The sequence below is a fragment of the Mus caroli genome, chromosome 9 (assembly GCF_900094665.2).
Source record: "Mus caroli chromosome 9, CAROLI_EIJ_v1.1, whole genome shotgun sequence".
NCBI classification, from domain to species: domain Eukaryota; kingdom Metazoa; phylum Chordata; class Mammalia; order Rodentia; family Muridae; genus Mus; species Mus caroli.
Genome location: NC_034578.1, coordinates 102,556,168 through 102,570,428, shown reverse-complemented (window position 1 = coordinate 102,570,428; position 14,261 = coordinate 102,556,168).

The following is a 14,261-nucleotide window of genomic DNA, read 5'->3' as shown; positions in this document are numbered from 1 at the left end:
TGCCTCTGCCTCTGCCTCTGCCTCTGCCTCTGCCTCTGCCTCTGCCTCTGCCTCTGCCTCTGCCTCTGCCTCTGCCTCTACCTCTGCCTCCCAAGTGCTGGGATTAAAGGCGTGTGCCACCACGCCTGGTTGGTTTTGTTTGTTTGTTTGTTTGTTTGTTTGTTTTTAAGATCTATTTATTTATTTTATGTATGTGAGTACACTGTTACTATCTTCAGACACACCAGGAGAGGGCATCACATCGGATCCCATTACAAATGGTTGTGAGCCACCATATGGTTGCTGGGAATTAAATTCAGGATCTCTAAAATAGCAGTCAGTGCTCTTAACCACTGAGCCATCTCTCCAGTCCAAGTCCTGATTCTCAAAGGCCACATCTGGGCTTATGAACTTGACTCACCTTCAGGTCTTTTGTATCAGGAATGTGGTCAGACTCCCATCCCTGCCCACAAGATGGACTGGCAGACAGGGTGACAAAGCCTTTCAAGCAAAAGACAAGTTCTAAGAGTTTCCATTTCCATGTCTGCAGCTGCATGTCTCCTCGTGCTCTGGCAGCCCTGGCTCATCTCATCAAGTGCCGATCAAACATGTGCCATGTATTTCCAGGCCTCGTTTTTCCTGTTCCTTAAGATCACATCTAAGAAGGAGCTACAGGATGTACATGTCCTGGTTCTCATGGGGGCATTTCACTGTTTGGGTATGTTTTGCTCAGTGTTTTCATTTTTAATTTTTTTTTTCTTTTTTTGGTTTTTTGAGACAGGGTTTCTCTGTGTAGTCTTGGCTGTCCTGAAACTTACTCTGTAGACCAGGTTGGCCTTGAACTCAGAAAATCCACCTGCCTCTGCCTCCCAAGTGCTGGGATTAAAGGCGTGCGCCACCACCGCCCAGCCATTCTATATAAATTTTATCTTAAAATACTGAGCAAAGCTGGGTGATGGTGGCGCACGCCTTTAATCCCAGCACTTGGGAGGCAGAGACAGGTTCATTGAGTTCAAGGCCAGCCTGGTCTACAGAGTGAGTTCCAGGACAGCCAGGGGGGTACACAGAGAATCCCTGTCTTGAAAAACCAAAACCCAAACCTAACCCAACCAAGCACCCCCCCCAAACAAACAAAAAGACATAAAATGAAATTTGAAGTGAAAATGTAGATATTTTTAACCTAACTCATCATATGACCGGGTAACCAGCTTACCAACCAGAATCTAGAACATCTTCATCATATCAGTTTCTAATGACTTCTTTTCCCACACCCAGCAAATAGGGTCTGATTTCTATTATCATAGACAGGATTTGCCTATTTTAGGAGTTCATACGAAGGGACTTTTACAGCATGCACGTGCATAGCCCTTTGTATTTGGCTTCTTCTGGAGATTTATTCTCACGACATTAGTAGCTCTTTCCCTTGTATTGTTCCTAGTAGTTTTAGTTTTTGGATGCTATTTTAAGTGAAATTTAAGAATGTTTTAATTTCCCAGTAGCTTATTGCTGGTTTATGGAGGTATAATTGTTTTTCTTACATTGCATTCTTTTTTTTTTTTTTTCCAGACAGGGTTTCTCTGTGTAGCCCTGGCTATCCTGGAACTCACTCTGTAGACCAGGCTGGCCTCGAACTCAGAAATCTGCCTGCCTCTGCCTCCTGAATGCTGGGATTAAAGGCATGCACCACCACACCTGGCTCCTTACATTGCATTCTATGATATTACTAAATGTATTTATTAGCCGGGCGTGGTGGCACACGCCTTTAATCCCAGCACTCGGGAGGCAGAGACAGGTGAATTTCTGAGTTCAAGGCCAGCCTGGTCTACAGAGTGAGTTCCAGGACAGCCAGGACTATGCAGAGAAATCATGTCTTGAAAAACCGAAAAAGAAATAAAACCCATAAGTGTGTTTATTTTCTCTTCTATTCTCCACATATAATTATGTTATCTGTGACTAACGACAGCTTTATTTCTTCTTTTCCAATCTTTCCTTCCTCTTCATTCCTTTTCTCTTTTGTGCAGTAGGGCCTTGTAGCCCAGGCTGGCCTTAAACTCACAATCTTCTTGTGTCCACCTCCTGTGTACTGGTATTAGAGGTATGTACTATCTTGGAATTTCCTTTCCAGTCTGTAGGCTCTGTTTTCCTTGCCTTGTTGACTTGGTGGTGACTTTAATTCAACACAATATGCAGGCTTGGATTTAAGTTTTGAGACATCATTATTCTATGCAGTGGTTCACACTTAATTCCTCTGGCTGCCCAGGAAGCATCTTAGGGGACAATAAGAAGAAAGCAGAGGAGAGCAAGGAGGCTGGGGAGTCCAAGAGAAAGAGGGCGATGGTTTGGCTTGAGAGAGTGGAAGAATTGGATGAGTTTGGAGTTGGAGTCATAGACCTCACTGTGGATGAGTGGGGAGAGGGAAAGGGTACCACGGATAACCACTGAAGCCATTGGGAGAGGTGGAACTGCTTCCTTCTTGATCTGGAGGCTGGGATGGCAGCTTTGTTACTTTCTTTTCAAGATACTATTAGACACCCTCTTGGTCTTTGGAAGGGAGCTGTAATAATTAAGTTTAAAACACCAGGAGATAGTATAACTTAGATGTGGGTCAAAGCTCTGAAGGCAGACAGGAGAGGAGAGAAGCAGAGAAGAGTGAAGATGAAAAGAGCCTCTGGCATTTTGAGTGTGAGACTGGCTTCAGTAGATTTATGTATTTCAATCGGTGATCCCCAGTTGGGAAAACTGCTTGGGACAGATTAGGAAGTGTGATGTGACCTTGTTGGAGGAAATGTGTCACCGGGGCTAGGCCCTGAAGTTTCAAAAGTCCATAGCATTCCCAGTTAGCTTTTTCTTTGCTTCATGCTTGTAGATCAAGATGCTCCTGCTCCAGCGCCATGCCCGCTTGCCTGCTGCCATGTTTCCCACCATGACAGTCATTGCCTCTCACCTTCTGGAACCTAATAAACTCTTCCTTCTATAAGTTGACTGAGGTCAGGGTGTGTGACCAAAGTAACAGGAAAGAAACTAAGACAGAGCCCCAATTCTGAAATAGAGATTGAAGAGAGATATATTTACTGCCCTTTTGTGACCACAGACAAAAATGAAACTTCAACAAGGAAATGTGGATTTTGGCTCACAGTTCAGGGGATACGGCCCACCATGGCAGGGGTAGCGGGAAGCTGTTCTTTCATCCTACGGAGGATCAGCAAGCAGAGAAGAGGGAAGACTATCTCAGCTGACACTCTCACAGACACAACAAAGGTTGTGTTTCACTAATGCTCTAGATGTGCCTCATAATCCACTCAGGTCGACACTCAAATTAACCATCACAGGAGATGGGAAGGTATCAGAAAAGTAAGTGCACAGTCAGGTAGAAGGAAACCCAGAGAGAACAACTGTCTTTAATATCAGTGGGGATCGATTCCAAGATGTGTGCATGCGTTAAAATCTGTAGATGCTCCAGTCTCTTATATAATATGACATAGTATTTGCATATAACCTATGCATACTCTCATGAGTACTTCAAATCATCTCTAGATCAGTTTTAATACTTAGTACAAAGTAACTGCTGTGCTAATAGCTGTTAGACTGTTTTGTTTAGGGAATAATGACGAGAAAAATTTTGTGTTCTGTACAGATGTAATTTTTAAAAATCTATTTTCCAATGTTGGTTTAAGCCACTAATGTGGAAATCCACTGCAACTGAGGGCTTGACTATATAGTTTATTATATAGTCTAAAATGCAAGTGTTCCCAGAAAGGGCTGGTTAATGTGTAAGATGCTGCCGAGTAGGAAAAGTAGGGCAAGGACAGAGAAGCAATTGTGAGAGAGAACTGGAGTTACAAACATTCTCTTTAGAGTCCAGGAGGGCATTTCTGTGGAGCAATAGAGCTAGAGGCCTCTCTGGGTGATGTGAGTGGTACTGATGTGGAGGTAGAGTTATGCAGCACACCATGGGTGGTGGTGGTGATGGGGGTGATGGTGGTTCCTGAGGAAGCATTGAAGAGCTCTTGGTGATCAAAGGCCTCACTTATCACATAGAAAAAATAGGCCCAGTATCCTTCAAGGCGGGACTTGGGGCTGGCAGGTAGTGGAGATCAACCACATTAGAGAGGATAAAGCAAGTGTAGGAATCCCTTCTCTGTGTCTCTACCACAAGACCCTCATTGTGACAGTCGGTCCTGTTCGTTTCCAGCAGAGGTGAGCTCCAAGGAAGGTGGAAGGTGGGCTCCAGAGTTGTTCAATGCCACACTCTGTCTCTGTGTGTTAGTGACCTGAGAAAGTTACCATGCTTTATATAGTTGACTTTAAGATGGAAACTGTGCATACTCATTGGGAAATTGCAGAAAAATGAAGGATTATCTTTTGATGTATTTTACTCTAGTTGGTACCCATATACATTTGTTCTTACATAAGTTTTATTATTTGTCATTGAATGTTGCATAACACATATTTTCCATGTTTACATATGGCTTTCATAGTAAGATTGCATGGTGTAATGCCTCTTGTTCAAGCAACTCTATGGATGATCATTTGGGCCATATCTAATATTTATAAACAGCATCACATCGAATATCTATAGAAATAGAACTTACTCTTGATCCATTTCCACAAAACTAAAAATTGTAGGTTTTTTTGGTACTTAACAGCCATATTGTTGGTGGGAGATCAACTATAGCCACCCCCTTTGGAATACCCAGTTCAACACTCCCAACTGTCTACACATTTGTCATTTAATTCTTTAAGAGGGGTCGCATCATAGCTTCAATTTGCCTTTTTTTTTTGGGGGTGGTTAAAAAAAGATACTCATTTCCCCATCTGTTCATTTACTGATTCTATTTCTCTCTACGGGAGCAAGGAGCTCCCAAGGAGTGATTCACATTGGTATCTTTCTTATCAAGGTCTCTGAATGTCTTTCCCCGAGCCCTGCCTGAAGTGTCCTCACCTACTGAAGTAAATCAAGTCAAATGATTGTACCCTTCTGTTTGCTCCCCACCTCTGGCCACTCTCCATTGTCATATTCTTCCTGCTGAAGGCCCCATGACAGCCTTCCATGGACTCTCCTCTAGATGACCATTGGCTTTTTTGTTTTGTTTTGTTTGTTTGTTTGTTTTTTGTTTTTTGAGACAGGGTTTCTCTGTATAGCCCTGGCTGTCCTGGAACTCACTCTGTAGACCAGGCTGGCCTCGAACTCAGAAATCTGCCTGCCTCTGCCTCCCAAGTGCTGGGATTAAAGGCGAGTGCCACCACTGCCCAGGTATCATTGGCTTTCTCTGTAGTCATTTTCCATGGACCTCAGAGAAACATCAGGAAATGCTTCTTAACCAATTTACCACTCTAGTCTCTACAACTGACTGCTCAGAATTCTTTAGTCTGTCTCCACCTACTGCAACTTCCCCAAAGAAATCCAGGCTTTGGTTTAACTTGTAGACCTCTATTTTTCCTTCCCTCCACATCTTGCTTTGTGAGACACTTTTCTTAGGGTGACACTATTTATTCATGGACTATGTCAAGTCAAATATTATCTGAGACATAGGCTCCTCAGCCAAGTTTTTCTGGATTTTCTACCAGTCCACCGAGCCTCTAGCGTGCCTGAGTGTCTGAAGCATTTGCAGTATGTAGAGATCGCTTAAAAAGTCACCAGGACTCCAATAAGTAGTTTTTCCTCCTTCCATTCAACTTCCAAATAAGTTGCAATAGAAAGTCTAGGTAGTCTAGGAAGTCTTCTTCTTCTTCTTCTTCTTCTTCTTCTTCTTCTTCTTCTTCTTCTTCTTCTTCTTCTTTCTCCTCCTCTTCCTTCTTCTCCTCATCACCATCATCAAATAGAACTATGAACTGACCTCAGAATTATTTTTCCTGTCTCTCCCCAGTCTTAAGTACTCTGAGGGGGGCTTCATAAGCCACAGTTACTGGAAGCACATGTATGGGAGGGGACATTGGGAATGAGGGGGGATGCTGCCCTTCTCACAGAGGATCCCCCAAGAAGAAATGCTAAACCTTGTCTGCAATTATAATTTTGTCACTTTGTGGATGTTATTGTCTGAGCTATGCATTGATCATCTTAAGGCCCAAAGTATGTAGGACTTATCTACCCTGTGCTTTTAGGCAGGCGAAAAAGACTCATTTAGCAAGCACACCCACTCCAGCCAAATCTGAGATTCTGCTCTGTTTTGAGGGCTTCATTTCTCTATTGATGACGGCCTAGTTATGCAAGCAGAACTCATGGGAATAGGTTAGGAAGCTTCTACGAGGGTGCAGGAAATGAGGACACTGTTGTCCTTGCACTAGAATGGGGGGGCACCCAAATGAGAAGTGGCCTAACTCACAATTGTGTCAAGAGCTTCCCAAGCCTTTATTGGATGCTAGTCACCCAAGGCACAGGGGAACGACATGGTTTTCATTTGTCAGGGATTCATGGACAAAGCCAGATTACCGATTCTGCTGCTCCGCTGGCTGCTGCTTTCTAGAGGAATCTGAGCCCTCACAGGGCTTGGAGCCCACCTGCTAATGCCTGGATTCCAGAGCTGTGGGTGCACACACATCATTGCACCATGGAGAGTCAGAAAAAGATCTCTCTAAAAATAACCACCGGGGAATATTTAATTTGATAGCAAGACTGTGACTAATCCATGAAACAGAGAGTCTGTGTGACAAGACACAGTACAATAATGGGGCGAAAATCATGTTTGACCTTTAAGCAAGTGAAAAATGAAACATATCTATGTCTCAGCCGCTGAGGACCCTGTGGTTGTAGGGAGAGTGACTATGAGCAGGGGATTTGATGGTCATAGAGAACGAATGACATTTATAGATCTCGAGGGTGTTGTATCATGAAAATAGAATGGGGAAATCAATACTTTGGGTGTTAAATAGAGAGAGGAGGCTAGTGCTCAGCCAAGTGCTGGTAGCTGTGGATAGCCCAGCTGAGCAGGAGGGCCCAAACCAGTTCTCTCAGTCTGGCTTGGTAGGAAGACAGGTGCTACAAATTCGAGGAGATGCAGTATTTCTGGGTCGAACACAGGGGAGAGGAGTAAGATTCCAGTGTTGAATGAACTTTTACCCTGTGCCATGCTCTGTGGTGAGAATTTTATCAGCATTATCTGCATCTCTGGTATTGAAGGTATTATGACTTTCACTTGCTGGAGGTAACTGGGTTCAGAGAGGTCCAATTGCATGCCTAGGGTCACACAGCCTGAAAGTGTCCAGAGTTGAATGTGAGTCTAGTTTGGAGTCTAGAGCCTTAGCTCTATTCTTTCTTGCCAAGTTACCTGAAATATGAAGCAAGGTTAGAAGTGGGCTACAGTGACTGGGGCAGGGGGCAGGAGGATGAGTGCAGGAAAGGTTTTTAGCAAGGCCATTCCATAATGAGTTCTCAGAGGATCCTGGCATAGCACGTTGGTAGACCGATATTACTTCTCTGATTGTTTTATAATTTATGACTGTGCATAATAAATTCTGATCCGTCACCCTCGATGCTAATTGAAGAATCATCTCTATTTCTCTAGTTTCTCTTCTTTAGTGGCAACAGGGTGAATATTATTTCTTTTGCTCTCTGGGTCAGGACCTTGCATTTTCTAAGCACATATTCAAGATCTATTATCATGTAACAGTCTTTCAACTTTGCATTTTTTGTTTGTTTGTTTGTTTCCACTCTCTAAAGAATGTTTCTCAAGGAAAGAATTAGCAATGGTCCCTGGCTTTCAGGATCAGTTGTTTCCCAGTATGCTCAGCGATTCTTTCCACAGATCCTTAGCACATGCAGAGTTGTAGGAAGACAAATGGCTAATTCTGCAACTGAAGCTGTGAGTCCCTGGACCTTTCTGCAGCTCTGTAGATGAGGCTGTGTAGGAAGGTATGCTGCCCTTTCCTTTTGAGCCTGGGATATGAGAGCTGGAGACTGTGCAGGTGGGCTCGCTCGAGGATAAAGGAGGGATTGATTGGCTCAGGGAAGAGAGAGAAACCTGGGTGAACAGAGGCCCTAGGTGATTTTATATAGTCTTTCTTGGGTGCTCAGAAAATTAGGAACTGTGCAAAGTAAGCTCTGTGCTCAGTACTCAAATGGATGGACCCATTCCTAGAATCTACCTGAATGCAATCAGGACTTCTAAAAGGGTCCTGTCTTACTCATGTCACAGAAGGGCTTGTTAGGGCCTGACAATGGCTAAAACACAACGTCACAAGACCTCCCAGGGTCCTAAGATCTGGCTTCACCTCTTATTCCAGACATATCTGTTCCCACTCTGCACTTGCCTGCTTTCAGATGACATCCTAGGTACATTAAGCAACTTTTTTATTAGACCGACCGACCTTCCTGGTGCTCCTTCTGTCTAGAACGCTTTCTCTTTTATTTGGCTGATCCTTGTGCCTCATTAGGCTCCAATTTAAATACCGTTCCTCCAGGAAGTCTTCCCTGACTTGCAAAGTTCATCAGGTCCCTGACTGATACACCTTCCTTCCTACATTAGTCTTATGTCTCTGATTAGAGATTTGCTTATGGGATAACTGGTTTAATTTCTCTTTCCCACGAAAGATCATGAACCATATGATGAAAAAGACCATGAACATCTTCTGTCTCAACCCTCACCCATAATAGGTTCTCAATACATTTTTAGTGAAGGAATGCTGCAAAAATTTCACATCCAAAGTGAAAAGTCAAGGAACCCAAGTTCCCTTCTTAGTCCCAGCTTCATAGCAATTCAGATGCTGGGTAGATAGGGCTGCACCAAGCAAAAGAGGCTTTGTTTTGCACTTCAGTGAGTTGGTGAATGCATTGCAATTGGTTGCTTTTTATGTATAGAGAAATTACCTCTGTCCTGATTTGCAATATCTGTGCTATTTTGGGCTGTTTTTCTCTTTTGGGTCTATTTGTATTAGAGCAATAATTTTACCATTTGGCTACACAGAGGCTCAATTAATATTACAGATATGGTCCCATAAAATTCACGGCTTGACATTAGAACGTTTTGTTGCTAATTACTCTCCAAGGTTTTTAATTTCAATCCCTCCTTGGTGACTTAGTATAGAAATTCAAGGGCAAAGTTATTTCCCCCAAGAGGAAGGAGAACTAAGCAATGCCAAGTTTCTATCTGTTTGCCCTTCCTTCTGGGGGTATCTCACTTTGTAGTCTCTTTCTGCTCATTTCCTTATCCACAGAACAACAAGCAAATGAAGGCTTTATTGAAACAGAGAAGATATACGTTTCTGAGATAAAATGAGAGCCTTCTTTGACTAATGTATCTATCTATCCAATAGCTAGCGATCTTTACTGAGTGCCTACTATGCGTGACATCCTCTTGTCAGGCAGTGAGGGTGAAACAGTTAAGGGCATCATGTTACTGTCTCCAAGTAGCTCAGTGTTTGGTGCACCAAGAAGCACTCTAGATTGCCAGGCACATTTGGATGTGTCTTGGGGGTGTTCCTCATGGTGGGACCAGATAATTACAGCCCACACCGAAATGCCCTATCCACCCCTCAGGGATGAAGTCGGAAGAACGTTGGCTCTTCCTCACTTGAAGATACCGGCTAACTGCAAAGAAGCTGAATTTTAATAATATTTTGAATGGGTTGATTAAATAGGAACAGATGGTTAAAGTTTGTCATTTTAGGAAAAATAATGAAATATTGCACTGCTTATTCTGCTTCTCTTTCACACTCTTCTCCATTCCCTCCCCACCACATAGATCTTCATTGCAAAAAAAACTCAAGGCAAAATGCTAATGATGCTTTTTTTAGTCACTGTAGGTCTCCTTACCCAAAAGGACCCCGATTTGGGTGGCTATCTCTGTGTGGCTGGGTTAGCCCTTTGTTCCTAGGCTGCCTCAGAGGAAGCTTTTTACAAGGTGTCGGTTTTGGTGGGAAAATGGCTACCTTAGGTGTTTTTTTTCCCCTCCATTAGGAAAACTAGCTCTGCACGTAGTTTAGCAACCAGAGGAGGCTCGCACCCTGAGGGTAGCAGCAAAGCAGAGGTTAATTGAGTCTCTCTAGTTCTTTGCTCCAGGGCTTTGTGTAGGTAGAAGCTCTGACTACAGGTTCCTCCTGGTCAAGGGAAGGCAGGGTGACGCTGCTTCTGTTTCCTGCCTTCTATTTGGGTTTGCCTCTATGCCAAACACATTTCTTTGAAGTTTTCTTACCACTCTGTTGAGACAGTGCAGCATAAGAGATCAACTGCCGGGAGGGCGGAATGAGTGCTGCTTTTCACTGCTACCAGCAGCTCTTGGGAGAATGAGCATCGTGTGCCACATACCCACAGCTTGCCGACTTCAGTAGGGAGAGCCTCCAGAATGCTCCTGGATAAACATCATCTTTGTGGCCACACATTGTTTTATATGAGCTGAGTCATCAGGCTGGCTGGCTCCTTAAATGCTGCTGTCTGAATCTTCAGGCAGAAGGAAATGACAAGGCTTGGAGTCCAAGCTGACAGAACTTTATAGAGGGTCAGTCTCATCTGCCAAAGGTGATGACGGATTTGCCATTAAGGAGTTTGCTCATGATGAAAGGATTATTGATCGATGGAGGAAATATGATGCTTTTCTGCATTTCTTATACATTATTTAGGAAATGTTTCATTATAGCTACTTTTAATAGCCACCAGTATTAAGGGGTTTCCTGCTGAAAATCTGATTCCTTCTTCAGTCATCAAGTTGCAATTTATCATTTAATGAGGTAAAGCCAAAAGGAAGGGTGGCAGGATGGGTCAAAACTGTTTGCAGACTTTCTTGCTTCTTAAATTATTCTACCATGTTTATCTTTTATAAAGCTGTTCAGTAAGATGTCTCTCAATTAAAATTGATCTTTTTATAATGGGTAAATTTTTTCTGAGCTTTGTGATTGCTGGTTCTCTTTTTCAGCCTAATTTTATTATGGTTTCAGTAGACGTTTAGGGAGAGTACTCACTGGAGAGTATATGTGAAATTTTCATTAGGTGTCAGGTGCAATGTTAGCCTCTGTGTGTGGGGTAAACTAAATGAAATCCTTGCCACTGAAGAATAAAATGCATTGCTGTCAATGTGCCAAGCAGACACATTCCATCTTTTAGAGTAAGGTGGAGGAGTAAGTGGTGGAGGGAAGAGAGTCCCTGATGGCAGAGAAAAACTTTCTTTCATGGAGGGGCAGCTGGGAAGTCTTCTTGAAGAAAGTGGTCCTGAGACAATCCTTGGAGGGTGAGAATGACCCACAAGTTCCAAGTGAGAAAGGTTTTGTGGGTTGTGGATATTGCTCACAAAAGCCCATCAGATCAAGACATGGGGGGATGCCAATATTTGGAATTCAGATAGCCCTGGAGGGTTCTAGGAGAGCTTGTTAGGTGATAAGCTTAGAAATTAGATCTTGAGGGGCCGAGAATCAAATAAATTACACTGACATCAAAGGACCTGGGGTGCACAGTTCTCTTTTGAAGTCAGATGGAGAGAAGTGGAAGAGGAGTCGGTGAGGCTACTGACAAGTGGGTCTTCCTGGGGTGGTAGGAACCTGCGGAGCAGGACAGGGTGGAAATGGGAGACAGAGGCTTCCAAAGCAAGAGCAAGAGCCCGGCTGGGTACCACTGGCAGGGATACAAAAAACTGGGTAACAAGGAGGAGGGTCAGCGAGGATTCGGAGTTTTCAGATGCAAGCTGGAAATCAGCTCGCTCCCGGAAGTGTTGTGTGTTGGGGGTTGACAAGTGGACTAAGAGCCTGAGGAAGGGAAGGCTTGGATCACATGCTATGGGGACAGAAGAACAGGTTCACAGTCCCGCTGAGGTCTGACTCTCCACAACAGATGCTGTGTCCTTTCGTGTTATTCCAAGAAAACGATCTAAATTTAGTGCAAACAGCTAAATCAAACGAGTCCAGACCATAACCAAATGTCTCCTTCATCCTCCTTGGCCCCCTTTCTTCTCTTGTCACTTGTTGGAATTAGTGTTCTCTGACCTCAGAGCTGAGATGGGCAGCAGAACAGTGGATTGTCTCTGTTGGGAAATGGTCCTAAACATTGGGAAAAGCAGACCTTAGGCTCTGTAACCGCCATCATGTATACCAGCCAAGGGATGGAAGTAGTGGATGAAATGAGAATTTCATGGGTGTTCAGAAATCCTGTGTTGCTTGGCTGTGCTGGCTGGTCAGAGCTCTCTGGAGAGAGCTTCATGGGAACGTGACTCCATTCTGTGGAACGCCCTTCATGACTACCATCGGACTGAGGTCCATGACCCTGGAAGAATTAGCTAAATAAACCAGGGCATCTCTGTTGTCTTGCTTTTGGTTCCTGATCCCCCTTCTACTCTCATAGTATATCTGATTATTGAGAAATTCAATTGTTCACAGAACAGACGCTTTCTGGGGAGGACTGGCAGCCTTCATAGGTAGATGAAAGAGTCCATAGACCATGAGGTGGTGGCGATAGTCCAGGTGAGGATGAGGACGGTCAGGATACTTTGGAGAAGGAATCCACAAAGTCTGGCAATTATTAAGATATTTATTTTTATTTTTATTTATTTATTTATTTTTTTTGGTTTTTCGAGACAGGGTTTCTCTGTATAGCCCTGGCTGTCCTGGAACTCACTTTGTAAACCAGGCTGGCCTTGAACTCAGAAATCCACCTGCCTCTGCCTCCCGAGTGCTGGAGATATTTATTTTTAAATAAAAAAATTAAAAAGATGTCTATATGTAGCCCAGGCTGGCCTCCCCAGGCTGGATTCTTTTGCCTCACCTTTCACAGTGGTATAATTACAAGCGAGTGTCAGTTGCATCAGAATAGTCTTATTTTAGCCTTGCTTTTCAGTTAATGGCCATGAACTCACTGTTGAGTTGGGTGGAGTCTGAGAGGCCAGAAGGATGACTTTAGCCTAAAGCTTGCCTATGGGCCTATACGCTGACAGTCCTATGGGGGAAAGATTAGAGTTCTTGGACACAAATGGATACCTGAAATATCAGTCAAAAGAAGAGGCTGGAGAAAATGGTGTTGGCTACTGCTCTCCCAGGAGACCCCCCCGCCCCCACTCTCTCTCCACACACACACTTTAGAATAAAGTACAATAAAAATGTCACCATGTTGACTGCAGTACTAGTTTAGGCTTCCTGGATCTTGGACTAGAGATGCTGAGATGGGCTTTGAAGAATAAGACATCCAAGAGTGATAGCGAGGTATGGCACCAAGGTTTTGAACTTGCAGTGCTGGTGACAAGAGATGTTTGGATATATGCTGGATCTAAATATAGAGTCCAGAAGCGCCCAGTCTTTGCTCAGTAGTTGACAGTAGCGGGTCATAAGGCAATGCTGGTAGCTATCAGAGCGAATGAATTCTTAGGAGATGGAGGAAGAAAGTTCTAGGAGGGAGTCAGACCTCAGGATGGCTGGAGGTGAAGACCTATGTCCCACAGAGGCGGTGGCATAGGTCTGGGGTACACAACTAGATATAATTGGGAAAGGAAAGACTTCTTGACCATGAAGGCCGCTAAGCTTGTTCAGGCCACACACACACACACACCACAGCAGCCAAGTCAACAAAAGAACTCAGGAGGTGTTAGAAGCCTTGGCCTATATCCGGCATCCTAGGAGCCCAAGAACCCCCTGCACATCACTCAGTTCCTTTGAAGCGATGATCCCATTCTGCCAGCTTCTCCCTCCCGTTACTCCCCGAGCCCCGGGATGGCAGAAGAGGACCTTTCAGAGGATGTGGCTGTGATAGCACTGTGACAACGAGATGAGTTTAATAACGATGCCCCCATTTTTACTGGTTCTTCTCTCTCTGACAAGGGGGGGAGCGGCCATCTCGGTACGCCTGGCACGAGACACCGTGGCCTTCCTCACGCAGGACCACGACCCCGTTCTGCGGTAGCTGCAGCCAAAGGCTCTGGGTGGGCGGAGGGAGTTGGCCTCCCGGGCCGGGCTATCCAATCGCCTCTCGCAGATTTCCCTCCGCTGGCCCGCAGCGGCGTCTCGTGGATTCGCGCGCGGGCTCGGGCGGGCGGCGCGAGCCCGGGTATTGCGAGCCCCCGCGCGCCAGGGAGCGGCGCATGCGCGGGCGTCCCGCGAGCCCGCTGAGGCGATCCGAGCCGCGGCGGCGCCGGGAAGCCAGCGACGGAGCTGTGAGGGACCGAACGGCGGCGCGGGGACGGTGGCGACGGACAGGTGGTGAGCCCTCGCCCGCGTCGCCAGGGGCTCCTCGGCCGCCCGTGGAGTCTCGCGGTCGGTCAGGACGTGGCATCCGGCGGTGGCGGTGGCATCCCGGACGGCCTGTGAGGGATGCGCCGCCTACTGCCCCGCGCCGCCTGACCGCCCCCGCCTTGCCTCGCGGTGCGCCACAGCCGGGC